Consider the following 15,067-nt stretch of genomic DNA (forward strand, 5'->3'; position numbering starts at 1 on the left):
TGTGTTGATGGATTAATAAACTTTGCCTCCCACATATGTAAATGAAAAAATTGAATTGTATCGTCGAATGTTCTGCATGAAGTGTTTGCTTTTAAAATCTACAGAACGATAAAGATATGTGTAAGATGATGGTGCTTCTTTTAAGGGTGGTAGCTTAACTTTGCCATAACCACAACATAGGGAATAAGACGTATTGCCTTCTTCCCCTCTAAGCGGTTCATCTAGCCATAATGTTGCATGACAAATCTGACATATAGCAATTTCGTCTCCATGATGCAAGTAATCTGTTGAATAAAAAAAATTATAAAAAAATATTATTAAATAAATTTAAATAATATTAAAACTATTAGAATCTAATAGTTTATCTTCGACAATATAATCATCATTACTTTCTTCATCTAATGTCAAGTCAAACATAGGTATAGAGGATATATGTGGAGTCTTCATTTTTAATTGATGTTTCTCTCTTAGTAACTTGATTGATGAAGAATTATGGATTATTGTTAACGATTACCAGATATCATGACATTCCCAAACATTGAATTATGTTTGTTAATAGATATTGGTGTTTGAAGGTTATTATTGAATATATATATATATATATATATATATATATATATATATATATATATATATATATATATATATATATATATATATATATATAATTACCGGATAAAATAAAAATACAAATTACAACATTAGCAATTGTTATGATTTATATAAATGTAAAGCATATATTTCTAAATTTGTGTATTTATAAATGTGTACCACTTGAAATGTTAGAAAATGAAGTTTTAACATTTATATTTGTTCAAGGAGAATTATGAATTATTGTTGAATGATTGGTAGATGCCGTGCTAATGTCAAACGTTGAATTATGTTTATTAATAGACAGTGGTGTTTGAGCTTTAAACTATATTCTTTTAATAGTAATTGGGGATATACACCAATCAAAATTATTTAAATATTACTGATAGAAAAAATTAGAAAAATAAACATTATTTGAAGGATTCGTATAAGTGTTTATATATATATATATATATATATATATATATATATATATATATATATATATATATATATATATATATATATATATTGTTTTTATTGTATTTATTAAAAAAATTTATTACTTACTTTTTACTATTTACCAACATACCCACGTACAAGATCAATCAGTAAGAACCCCCATTTCTCCCTTTTGTAGTAATGGAAATTAAGACCTAGAACAATCTTATACCGAAGTTGATATCTCCGCAATCGAGATTAACATCTCTAAGGTATTCATTTCAGAAAGATATGGAAGTTTTTCAATTGCTATCGGTGAATATAAATAGGAATATACAGTCATCGAATCAAATTTGAACCAAGTAGAAACTTATACCGATTAATATACTATGTTGGAGACAGAGAATGAAGTTACGAATGAATAGGGTTTGAAGATGTGACAATTGAAGGTAAGAAATTATCTAAATCTTTGTTAATGATAGTTTTTTTAACAGAACATAGATTAGTTGGAAGAAATTATGTTTGATTATTTTTTGCAGAAATTTGATTCTTTTGAAGAAGTTATCGAAAACTGAAGTGGTATGAGGAGTAATACGAAATACTTCAAGAGTGGAGACACAATCATTTAATTTTCAATTTGACAGAAATTATGATTTTCATACTTTTTGCGTAATAGTTTAAAATTTTGAAATTCAAATTTGCTAGCTATTAGGGTTAAATATGTGCAAAAATGTTAATCTGATTAATATTAGCAAATAATTTATTAATTGAATTTTATATACCTTCCGAAATTATATTGCCATTTTTATAAAGATTAGCTAGATATTAGGGTTAAATATGTGCAAAACGCAGGACAAACTCATATTAGTGCCTAGTGAAAGCTTTCGGCTACCTCATCTCTTTCCAGTCGTATTTAGATAATAATCCAGTCCGGTTTATTAGATAATGAGTGAGTTGAAATTGAAAGAAATGGTTTAGCACAAAAAATGAATCTAGATTGATATTTCTTGCATTTGACAACAATATTTGAAGACAAAAAATGGCAGAAAATGGCCCAAAATAGCATAATTTTAAGAATATAACTTAGGGGTGGGGTGAGGCTTACCAGCACATATGCAGCCTTTAGATTTAAACCATATAATACACTGGTATGTACGAAAAATAGATGGGTCCAGAACTGAAGTTTCACTATGGCTTTTGTTTTCTTAGAAATTGGTTCTACACATGAATCTTCAACTCGTACCAAACACACGGCTAACATTAATTTTCCACATAGAATTTCTAGCTCAACAGAAGCATAAGAAAATGTAACTCAATTATATTCCTCTGCATATTTCTGTTTGGTTCAAAAACTTGTTAAATGCTTTGTCGGAAAATTATAAATGCATAATTATGAATCTTTTTAAGACTATTTTTAGTAAACAAATCCATGAAATATTTGAAATTCCAATGCATCGGTAAGTCATAATAACCATGAACATTGTCTCAATTATGCTAGTCCATAACAAAGAACAATATCAATGACTAAAATGTAAATAACCTTACAAAGCATGTTTATTTCTATTGGTCATGTTAAAAAGCTCATGAACTTGTGAAAAGGAGAAATAAGAAAACAGAAGAGCACACAAATGATTTAGCACAGACATGGCGATATTCATCTCGGCCCTTGTTTGGTCTTTAAAATCAAAAGCATAAAAAAAAAAAAAAACAACCATCACACTACAGAGTTACAGTTTAAATATAAAGATTAGATTATTTTAATTTACACAATTACACTATAACCAAGTAACATCCAAAATAGACTAAGATTCCCAATAATACCCCTTACGAAATTAAAGGATATACACAAAAGTACATTGAAAAGTGATTCATTGTAGATTATAGAATTGTATTTTTTTAAGTGCAATGATCGAATCCAAAATTTTAACCTTAATTATTACAGTTTTAAGTAGTGTGCATTAGGGTTACTGGACTCGAAACATAAGTACCCCTGAATAAGTAATCAAGCAAAGCAAAACAATATGACATCATAAAAAATTTGGTCCATGCATGATCCAGTCTCCAATAATTATAATTATAAAAAAAAATGCAATTTGAACGATCGCAAGTCTTATAAATCATTGTTTTTTGTTCATATATTACAAATACAAAGTATCATTATGTATTTAGTAAAAACTTGAATAAACATGGTCGATTCTTCACTTTGAATATTAAAATATTAAAATGATAAATATACTAGTATGTAGCATGCCATTTTGTACCAAGAATGGAAAAACATAAAAGAATCACAAAAAATATGAAAAAAATTTAATTCGTAACATGGTATAATAATATAGCATCCCAAACCATTTAAAAAGAAAATCATCTAATCCAAAGTTTTAACATTAAAAACCAGAATGTTTGAAACATCAAACCAAGATAGTTAAAAAAAAACACCATGCAAAATAAAAACTGAAAATTGTTCATGAAAATTCGGACATTGTCTTCCAAATTCGCCACCAAATAAAATTCAGCCACTTTTTCCAACTTTACCTTCAACAGTTGTTTTCTTGGACCATCTAGGGATACTTTTGGAGTTTTTGAAGACGATAAGTTTTCATTCAATTCCAAATCAAAGACTTCTTCTAGATTTCGTTTCAAAACCGGTGTTGTGTTCAAAAACTTCATTGGGCTTGTTGCTGAGTTCTTGTGAACAACGGAAGGAGTTATGTTATCGTCCGTCCCAGAAATTGCATCCTAAAAGAACAATTATATAACATTGTTATTTACATTGAAGTATTCTCTTAGAACATATTTATCTAATTTAACATGCATGTAACCTTTAAAGGCATGTTATGTTGAGATTCGAATTCGACTGAACAAAACATCCAAAGAGTGCCAAAGAGTGTGTTACCAGTCTGCATAAGTCATAAAATAACAACAAAACTGTTTTAGAAATACTATAAGGATATGTAGTTAACAACCAAAAAACAATAATCAGTAATTTAATTACATGTGATTCAATAAACTTATTTTTGAGTTATCAAAATTAAATCAACATTATCAATGACTCTAGCAATGCCATACTGATTTCTGTTTTCGACAGATTGAAATCCGTAATAGAAATCTTGAATGCCAATTTCAACCCTTTCAATGCATTAATCTCCCCTAGATACAAATAAGTATTGTCCCCAATCTGCATTGAATAATAATGTAAATACACGTTTCAGTTAAAGTAAACATATATATGTAACGTAATAATCATTGCATAATCAACAAACAACCTTTGTTGCTTTATTAAACAACACTTTGGTTGATCTCTTCAATAGATACCTTCCTTCTTTTTCAAACATTGTGCCTAATGATTAATCATACGAAAATGTTTCGTCTTTGTGAAACTGAAATCTGAGTTTTTAGCCTGGCATGGCTAAAAGCGAATTACAAACAGTAGAAACGGAATGTAAACGATAAATCTTACTAAACAATGAAAAGAAATTGAATCGTCTCTGTCACACCCCCAAACCAAGGATGGCGGAAACATCTGGGGGTGGAGGACTTCATGTACAGTATCACAACAACGCGTATAATAGTGCTCAAAGTAAATACAACCAACACAAATATAATTGCAAAAGTTACACCAAAGTATATGTTTACATGTTTCAAAAGCAATTACATTATGATGACAAAATAAATTGTTGACGGTTTAGCGCCCCATCCTCAAAGCGATGAAGTTTTCCTGTTTCACTGATTTCCTGAGAATACAAGTAGTTTTAAAGAGTGTCAACACAAAGGTTGGTGAGTTCATAAGAGTTTTGTTTGAAGTAGAAACCGTTTTTCCTTGTAAAATCGATTTAGTTTGATTTCCAGAAAATCCAATATTTTCTTAGTTAAGTATGAATAGAAATAATCCTACATGATGCTGTAATGAACCCTAGAGTAATCCGTAGAGTTCCTCTATAATCGTCCAACATATAAAGTTATATAAGGCTTAACTTAGATAAAACGTTGAATATAGTGGGTCTGCCCTAGGTCCACAACCCAACGAGGAACAGGAGATGAGGCGGGCACCACCAATTCTAGGCCAATCAAGACTAAATTCTTATATGACTCAACATATACGCTCAGCGACTATAGTTGAAGTCTAACAATTTTAGAGGATGTGTAGTTTTAATATCATAATAGCTTTGTATAGAGACCCGGCACTTTGTATTTGTACCCCTTTTTGTATAGAGACCCGGTACTTTGTATTTGTACCCCTTTTTGTATAGAGACCCGGTACTTTGTATTTGTACCCATAGAGATAAAAGGTGATTTTAAATCGACATAAAACTCATTTAGGTTTTAAAAATAAAATCCCGTAAACTTATGGATTGTTCCCTATGTGAGCCGTTATAATCATACTATGACTATGTGAACCTGCCACGACGTTCTCAGTGTCGCGAAAAATGAAATGACATTTGTCACCCGTAGACCTGCAGGTCCAACTGTAGCTAGCAGCAAGGTGTGGGGTGTCAATCCCAATATAGATCTATATACAAGTATCACGTTCTCCCTCAAGGAGATTCTGATTATAACTACCAGGAATTATATCCCGCACTCGGACGTACGGGGAGAGATAGAGAAACTCACAATATAGGATAACAAGTTTACGTTAAATGTTTGTGAATATAAATATTTCTTGTATGAATGTACCCTTTTTGTACGAGTGCGCAGAGTGATGTATCATAAACTATACCTATTATAGTTTATCTAAAATGTATGTAATATGTATGAATCCTTTTATGGAGATGTATTAGTGTTGTGAATTTATCAAACCATAGATTAACTTACGTGAGATGTGTGCGAATAGAAATCTTTCTTATATGAATGTACACTTCTGGTACGAGTGCGTAGAGTGATGTATCATAAACTATACCTATTATAGTTTATCTAAATTGTATGTAATATGTATGAATCCTTTTATGGAGATGTATTAGTGTTGTGAATTTATCCAAACTATACTTTTTATAGTTAAATAATACGTGTTCCAAAATGAATGGATAATATTTAATATGAATGTCTTAGTTTCAGTTCATAATGATAAACTAACTAGGAAACACATTCAAACATTAAAACTTATGATTATACGCTTTGCTCAACATAATACAAAGTGTTATGATATTTACATGCTGTTGGTAAAATTTAGCAATTCTGCCCTGTTTTGGAAAAATCCTAGAAAAATCATACAAAGTCGAAAACTAGATCCGTAAATTCTGAGAGTTCGCAAAATGTGTCTAGTTTGCTCATAATTTTTATCACAATTTATAATGACCTCTAACTTGGGTGAAAAAGTCCATAATCACAGACTGGTCCGGATTGTTGTTTGAAATGATAGGCAGTTTTGTAAAAATCGCCATAAATTGTAGAAAAATCGTATGGAGATGTGCAAGTAGCCATTTTAAAGCTAAAAACTTGAACTATTTGCACCTTGTACAGTTTTGAAAACAAAAATGTGTAAGATGCCCAAAACAGTCCGTGAATGGAGTTGAACTTTTCTGATGAAGGCTGTTAGAAAAATCTAGTTATGTTCTTAGTGTTTTAACTTGTATTCCCCCCCCCCCCCTGAAAACTTGAGAAAACATGAAAATGTAGGGGTATGAACTCACCTTGAGTGATTTCAGTAGATGATTGTTGAAGAATGGAAGTGTTTAATTCAAGAACGCTTGGAGATGCCTTGAAGGTTTTCGAGAATCTAACATCATAGTTAGGGAGTTTGTGTAAGCAACCAAAGATTTGAGTAGAATGAAGTGAAATAATAATAGGGAGGATGAATTTTTACTTACTAAGTGTGGAAGAACACTTGAATCCAGCCTTGGATCTCGAAAATTTGTGTAGAAGAGTTTGAGAGAAAAAGTGATGTTTGTTACTTAGTGGAATGAGAGAAATGAGAGAAAATGAGGAGTGTGGTTGATTGTTCCAGCTCAAAAACGTGGGAGTGAGTGAAATTTGAGTGTAAGGGAACATTGAAGTGACATAGGTAAGGTGGGGAGGTATGGCTGGTCATAGAGTGGGTGTGGGGTGGTTGCTTGTGATCATACGTCTTTGGACTCAAAAGTCAAGAACAATGTCTTATAATAGTCTATATCCCATTTTTAGTTTAATTTTCTAAATATATGTGTGGTTGTCTATGTGTGTGCATCTCTTTAAAAATTCTGCAATTTCATCATTTTATGACCCCCATTTGCGAAGTTGAGTATTTATTTCCAAAAATGCGAAACTCCAGGGACAATATTTGAAATCTTCTGTTTTCTTCCCCAATTCGCATTCTACTGTGAAATACTTCGCATCTTCATTCTTACACCCTTCGCATCCCTTCGCATTAATCACCTTCGCATTTTCATTCTTACACCCTTCGCATCCCTTCGCATTAATCACATTCGCATTTTCATTCTTACACCCTTCGCATCCCTTCGCGTTAATCACCTTCGCATTTTCATTCTTACACCATTCGCATCCCTTCGCATTAATCACCTTCGCATTTTCATTCTTACACCCTTCGCATCCCTTCGCATTTTAACCTTCGCATTTTCATTCTTACACCCTTCGCATCCCTTCGCATTTTAACCTAATTAATCAAATGCGATTCACAAAATTTTTCATTCCAGATGCGAACACAGTTTAGTTCTTGAACTCTAAACTTGCGAAATCAAAATTTTCATATGTTGAACCCATATGCGAATATTAACCCAATTGACTTCAAATTGATTCATAGATGCGAACACTCGATTGTTTTACTTTCGCAAAATGAGCATCAACAACTCCACAATCGAGTTTTTAAATTCTTGCAACCAACAATTTCATAGTCCTTGACTTCGCGTTTTTCTTCACGAATCATCCCTCAATCATCAATCCAAATGCGAATCAAAAACTCATATGTTCTTGCTTTATCGATTCATCGACCTAATACACAAGGTTAGTTGAGCTGACCGGTTTGACTCGTTGACTTTATTTGACTTTGAATTGACCAGAATTTGACGGTTGTCACAGTCTCCTTCGGATCTGCGTTCTTCACTTAAAAGTCTCTGAAAGAATTAGGGTTATTGGACAAGTATGTGGTTCTATTTATACGTCCAACGGTAAAAACGACGCGCATGCGATCGCATATACGAAAGTTGCGATCGTATGTATTACCGAAAACGCGTCCCATGCCTTTTAAATGAAGTATGTTGCCATTTTGAAGCATTTTGGCCAAGTTGCGATCGCAAGTAAGAAAGTTGTGATCGCATGTTATGTTGTTGTGATCACATAAAGTGTCTTTTCTCATCCTTTTGAATTTTTGGCACGAAAAATCTCCGACGTGAAGCTGCGACCAAACATGCAATCACAAGGTTAAAGTTGCGATCGCAGGTATAAGGCATGCGATCACAAGTCTTTGTTTTTGTCTTTTCAATCATCATTCCTCCTTCCAAGTAGTTCTTGATCATTCCTCATCATCCTTCCTTAGTCTAGACTCCAGTTAAGCTCCAAAGCATCCATTAACGCATCCCAAACTCACGTAATCATCCATGTGCTCCAAATTACCCTAAAAATCATAACAAACGTGAGCAGTACGGGCATTCTACAAAATAATCACGAAACACGTAATACATAAGAATAATCAGGAGTTGGTTAGCTTTTTATAACGAAATACTAAGGAAATTGTGCTAAAAGATGCATATAAAATGCAACTAATGGTCGTCCTTGTTGTAGAATGACATAAGTTTCCACAAGTTAATGATATGAACTTTTAGAGTCAAATCGTCCCTCAACGCATCCACATCTACCATCAAAGTGACATTAGGAGCAGCCATTTAACTAAAAAAATACAAAAGTATATAAATTTGATGAAAAATATATGTAAATTCAAAGCCCTAATGAACATAACACGCATATTCCTATATGTTCGTATTTTTTTGAATCAAATTCGGATTGCATTTGAGCCATTTTGGGCTATTTCTGGTTTTAACTTTGTTGATCAATCCAAATCAGTTTTAAAACCAAACCAGATCCGGAAAAAATGTTTTTTTGCACTTCTATGTTTTGTATGGAATCAACAGAATGTAACATATTGTAATGTTATAAAGCTTATTCTTAATTAACAAAAGTTAAAAGATATAATTTCCAAATAATATATAGAGGGTAAAATTGTCCAACATCAAAAATAAAGGGTAAATAATGTTGGAAAGCTTTTTCTTATTATAAGATTCGAAGTACTTGTTTTACAATTTATATCCATAACAGCTTCGAAGTACTTTTATTATTCTTATAAAGTGTAAAGTTGTCCAACATTAGAAATATACATACTTTTTTACAATTTATAGCAATGTACTTTCATCAATTTGCCACTACAAAATTCAAAACATAACAAATTGAAATATGTAGTTTTCTATTTCTTTTATTGTGATTTATGTGATCATGTTCTTCCTTTTGTGTGTACGTATGAGAAAAATGAAGATTTTGTCTTATAACATATACAGAAAGGAATAGAAGTAGAAGAATATAGTTATAATCAAAATAAGAATAAAAGTATGAATACATGGTAAACAAAAAAATTGACATTGTTGTTTGGGGATGCTTTACCAGAATTGAAGTGTTTTACGCTTCAGCTACGAAGCAAATGCGAAAAGGCAAATGGTTAAAAAGAATTTAGCGATTCTGTATTCAATGCATGCATAATATGGAAACATATTTACTTATTAGTAAGAGAATGTGTGGATTCGTCAAAGAAGGTATAGGTGGTAAAAGTTTGATAAGAAACATAAATTTTTGTTTTATATGGAAATAGACTTCGTTTTAAAAACCCATTGCCGATTTATCTGATGTGATTGTATTTGAATTTGAATGTATCAATATTGACTTTTGAATTTTGATTTTTTGTTTAATTCTTTAGGAATGGTTTGTGTGAGAATAAGTTTTTGAGGAAAAGGGAGAAAATGACACGTGGAATGTAGGTGTTTATAAGGACATGTGGCACCTTAGAGAGGTTTTATTCTCTTGATACATACTCTCATACTCTGTCACTTTATTCTCTTGATACACAATCATGTTTTTCATAGCCTAGGCATCAAAGGTTATTACTAGGAACATCTCGGTAATACTCATGGATACATCTCCGGTTGTATGATTATTCCATGTAAGAGTAATTCAAGCTAAACCCTATGAAGATTAACATAGCAACAAAGTACTACATAATTTCTTACAAAAAATTTACCATAAATACATTCTAACATAAAACATTTTAATATACAAAATTGTTGGGTTTTAGCCATAAGAACTTTCCTATGTGCGCATGCAAAACCCTATTGCTTGGATCTAGGCTTTCTATCAAACATGCTTTTGAATCCAAGACTTCTAACGGCTAATTAGGTTAAACAATAACATTAATACAGATCTAGAATCATACCTTTGAGTTCCTTGTTGATCTTCTTGTCTTGGAGCTTCTAGAGTCACAATTGTCACTCCTCTGATGGTTCACAAACACCAAAAGCAAGCAAGATGATTTAGGAGAGAGGAGAGGGGATGGAATTCGGCCAGAGGTTCCTTTCTTTAGGTTCTGAAAGCTTGTACACGAATTCCACACCCCAAGGGCCTATTTATACCTTTAGACTCCTTAAGGGTTTCACCCTAAACCCTAATTGGATAATCTTCACTTAAGGCTATCCAAATCCATTCCATAGATATCCTTATGGACTATTTTGAGCTATCCTAAAGCTCTTAGAAACCGTCCAAAGTCCATCCTAATGGATTTATAGTCTAAAGTCTAACTATCAAACAATTGACAGTTTATACCCTCTTATTTAATTAATCTCTTTAAGTCACCAAATTAATACCAATTAATCTATGACTTATATTAATCAAATAGCTAAATATTATTCCTTATAATATTTACTCTCTCTTAACAAATCATCCTTCAAGTTGCTATGGTGAAGGCAACCCAAAAGGACCATGCACCACCGAATATAGTTATAGCCTTAGACACTATTCCAACAGTCTCCCACTTGGATAAGTCTAGTAACTATACAAGTATAACACGGTTTGCAATCGTAGCTCTCAAAGACGCTGTCAACTCTGATCTAATCAATCTTGTCCTTTAGATAAGGGATCGTACAGTCCTCTGTTAGATATCATGCTGACAATCCTATGGAATGGTTAGTCTAGCATTTAGATTTCTCGATCTTCGATTTATTTGACATAGAACTTAATCGAACACATCAATTCAGTTCTGACCGGGCCCGGCACATAAGTCAAATCAAATCATCGAGTGGCCAAGATATCTCTTCTACCCTCTTAGGATAAAATTTACAGATAAACTTCGACTTATATGCATTTACTTATTCATTAACCAACTATACACAACAATGCGTTTTATAACATCAAGTTACTGATGCGTTTTCGCATTATCAATGCACAATCAAATAACAAATAATAAACCATATATCTAGGTTTTAAGACCATATGATATTATCGTCTTGCGATCACCTTTTATATCGTATTCCATAAAGTGATTCCAGCTTTATTCCAATGCTCAAAACCAGTTCGTAAGCACTCATGAACGTTGCAGCAACTCTTGCTATGTCTAACACCATTTAGACACTCTACACACCAATTCACGACAATCTTCATTCATATCTACTCCCAACATATGAACGATTGTGGACCATTTGAATAATTCGATTATTCCTAATAAACTCAATTATTCTGGAAGTCAAAACATGCAAAGTGAAACAATAGTTAAACAACTAACATGTGATAGTAACTTTACTCATAAATAAAACTTCTTTATTTAATCATCAAATGTTAATTACATTTATCTATTATACGTTTCTAATACAATCTAATCTATGCTAATAACATCCTTCAGCCCAATACTCCTAGCATGCTGTAAGTGCTTAACCCTACTCAGTCCCTTCGTAAGCGGATCTGCTGGGTTATCTTCTGATGATATCCTCTTCACTACGAGTTGTCCTTCTTCTACACGATGTCTAATGAAGTGATATTTTCTGTCAATATGTCGAGATCTACCATGATCCCTCGGTTCCTTGGTCAAGGCAACCGCACCTTCGTTATCACAGAAAATCTCCATGGGCTCCTTTATGGCCGGCACAACTCCAAGATCACCAATGAAGTTCTTTAGCCATATCGCCTCCTTCGACGCTTCGCTCGCTGCGATGTACTCTGATTCGCACGTTGAATCAGCTACGGTTTCCTGCTTGGAACTTTTCCATGTCACTGCTCCTCCATTTAGGGTAAAGACCCAGCCCGACTGCGAACGGTAGTTGTCCCTGTCGGTTTGAAAGCTGGCGTCACTATACCCTCGCACCTTCAAGTCATCACTCCCTCCAAGGACTAAGAACCATTCTTTCGTTCTCCGAAGGTACTTAAGGATGTTCTTCACCGCAATCCAATGTGCTTTGCCAGGGTTCCCTTGATATCTGCTAACCATGCTCAAAGCGAAGGCTACATCAGGGCGAGTACAAGTCATAGCGTACATGATTGAGCCAACTGCGGAAGCGTATGGTACTCGGCTCATTTCTGCTATCTCGGCTTCGGTACTCGGACTTTGAGTCTTACTCAACTTGGCATTTCCTTGTATCGGTAGTTCTCCCTTCTTTGAGTTTTCCATACTAAAACGTTTTAGTACCTTCTCCAAGTAAGTATTCTGACTAAGTCCAATTAGTCTCTTACTTCTTTCTCTTACTATCCTTATTCCCAATATGTAAGAAGCCTCTCCGAGGTCCTTCATAGCGAAGCACTTCCCGAGCCAGGACTTAACCTCCTGCAGAGTCGGGATGTCGTTTCCTATGAGTAATATGTCATCGACATATAGAACGAGGAAGCTTACTACACTCCCACTGGCTTTGACATATACACAAGATTCGTCTTCGCTTCGTACAAATCCAAACTCTTTGACTTTCTCATCGAAGCAAAGATTCCATCTGCGAGACGCTTGCTTAAGTCCATAAATGGACTTCTCAAGCTTACACACTCTATTCGGATGCTTCGGATCCACAAACCCCTCTGGCTGAGCCATGTAAACATCCTCAGCCAACTTTCCGTTAAGGAAAGCGGTCTTGACATCCATTTGCCAAATCTCATAATCATGAAATGCGGCAATTGCTAGCATCACTCTAATAGATTTAATCTTCGCAACTGGTGAGAAGGTCTCATCATAGTCAACTCCGGGAGTTTGAGTAAAGCCCTTCGCAACCAATCGCGCTTTGTATGTGTGTACGTTCCCATCCACGTCGGTCTTCTTCTTGAAGATCCACTTGCACCCTACGGTCTTACGTTCGGGCACGTAATCAACCAAATTCCAAACTTGGTTATCGTACATGGATTGGATCTCGCTATCCATCGCCTCTTTCCATTTCGCAGACTCCGGGCCTGCCATGGCTTCCTTATAGCTATTAGGTTCATCAAGATTTACTAGTGTACCATCACTAATATACGTGTCCCCTTCGGTAGTAATATGAAAACCATAAAACTGGGGTTGAACTCTAAATCTATCGGAACGTCTAAGAGGTAAGGATTCGTCAATCGGTTCAACCGGAGTTTCCTCCTCGGGTTGAACGCCAGCGGTAAAGGTTCCTTCATCTATCGATTCTTGAATCTCTTCAAGTTCGATTTGCCTCCCACTGTCTCCTTGGCTTATGAGTTCTCGCTCTCGGAAAACTCCTCTCCTCGCAACAAAGATAACATTATCTTTCGGTCTATAGAAGAGATATCCAAAGGAAGTTTGCGGGTAGCCGATGAAAATACATCGCTCACTTCGAGGTTCAAGCTTGTCGTGAGTATCTCGTCTTACGAAAGCCTCGCAACCCCAAACCTTGATATGTGCCAACGAGGGAACTTTCCCCGTCCACATCTCGTGAGGTGTTTTGGCAACCTTCTTGGTAGGGACTCGGTTAAGGATATGGGCGGCAGTCTCTAAGGCATACCCCCAAAATAAGATAGGTAGTGAAGCACGACTCATCATAGAGCGAACCATATCCAATAAGGTTCGATTACGCCTTTCTGCCACACCATTCAATTGTGGTATCCTAGGAGGCGTCAATTGCGAAACTATTCCACACTCCTTGAGATAATCGTGGAATTCAAGACTTAGGTACTCTCCTCCTCGATCGGATCGAAGCATCTTGATTTTCCTGCCCAATTGATTCTCCACTTCATTTTTGAACTCTTTGAACTTTTCAAAGGTTTCTGACTTTTGCTTGATTAAGTAGATATACCCATATCTACTATAATCATCGGTAAAGGTCACATAGAAGCGGTTCCCATCCTTCGTGGTTGATCTAAAAGGTCCACATACATCGGTATGTATTAGGTCTAATAGTCCCTCACCCCTTTCACAAGTGCTCGTGAAGGGTGACTTAGTCATCTTTCCAAGTAAACAAGATTCGCATGTGTCATCTTCCCTAAGGTCGAATGACTCCAACACTCCATCCTTTTGGAGTTGGGCTATGCGTTTCTTGTTGACATGTCCAAGACGACAATGCCACAAAGATGCTTTATCCATACTAGTGGAAGAATCAATATTCAAAACATCATTTCCTAAGTTATCAACAATCATAACAGTTTCATATATTCCATTACATGGTATAGCTTCAAAATAAAAGACACCATTTAGATAAGCCAAAATAGAACCATTCTCATTATTAAAAGAAAATCTAAAACCTTGTCTATACAAACCATGAAATGAAATGATGTTTCTAGCCATTTCTGGCGAATAGCAACAATTGTTCAAATTTAAAACTAAACTATTCTTAAGCACCAAAGAATACACTCCAATCTTGGTCACAGGCGACGATCTTCTGTTCCCCATGATTAGATTGATCCTTCCTTGCTCCACATCCCTACTTCCTTTTAGTCCCTGCACATTAGAACAAATGTGATAACCACAACCGGTGTCAAGAACCCAAGAAATAGCATGATTAGAATTGTTAGATTTTATTGCATATATACCTACGAAAGATGGCTTGATCTTTCCTTCCTTGATGGCTTGCAGGTAGTCCGGGCAGCTTCGCTTCCAATGTCCTATCTTGTGGCAGTGGTGGCACTC

Source organism: Lactuca saligna, chromosome 6 (assembly GCF_052625555.1).
Source record: "Lactuca saligna cultivar CGN05327 chromosome 6, ASM5262555v1, whole genome shotgun sequence".
Classification (NCBI taxonomy): Eukaryota; Viridiplantae; Streptophyta; class Magnoliopsida; order Asterales; family Asteraceae; genus Lactuca; species Lactuca saligna.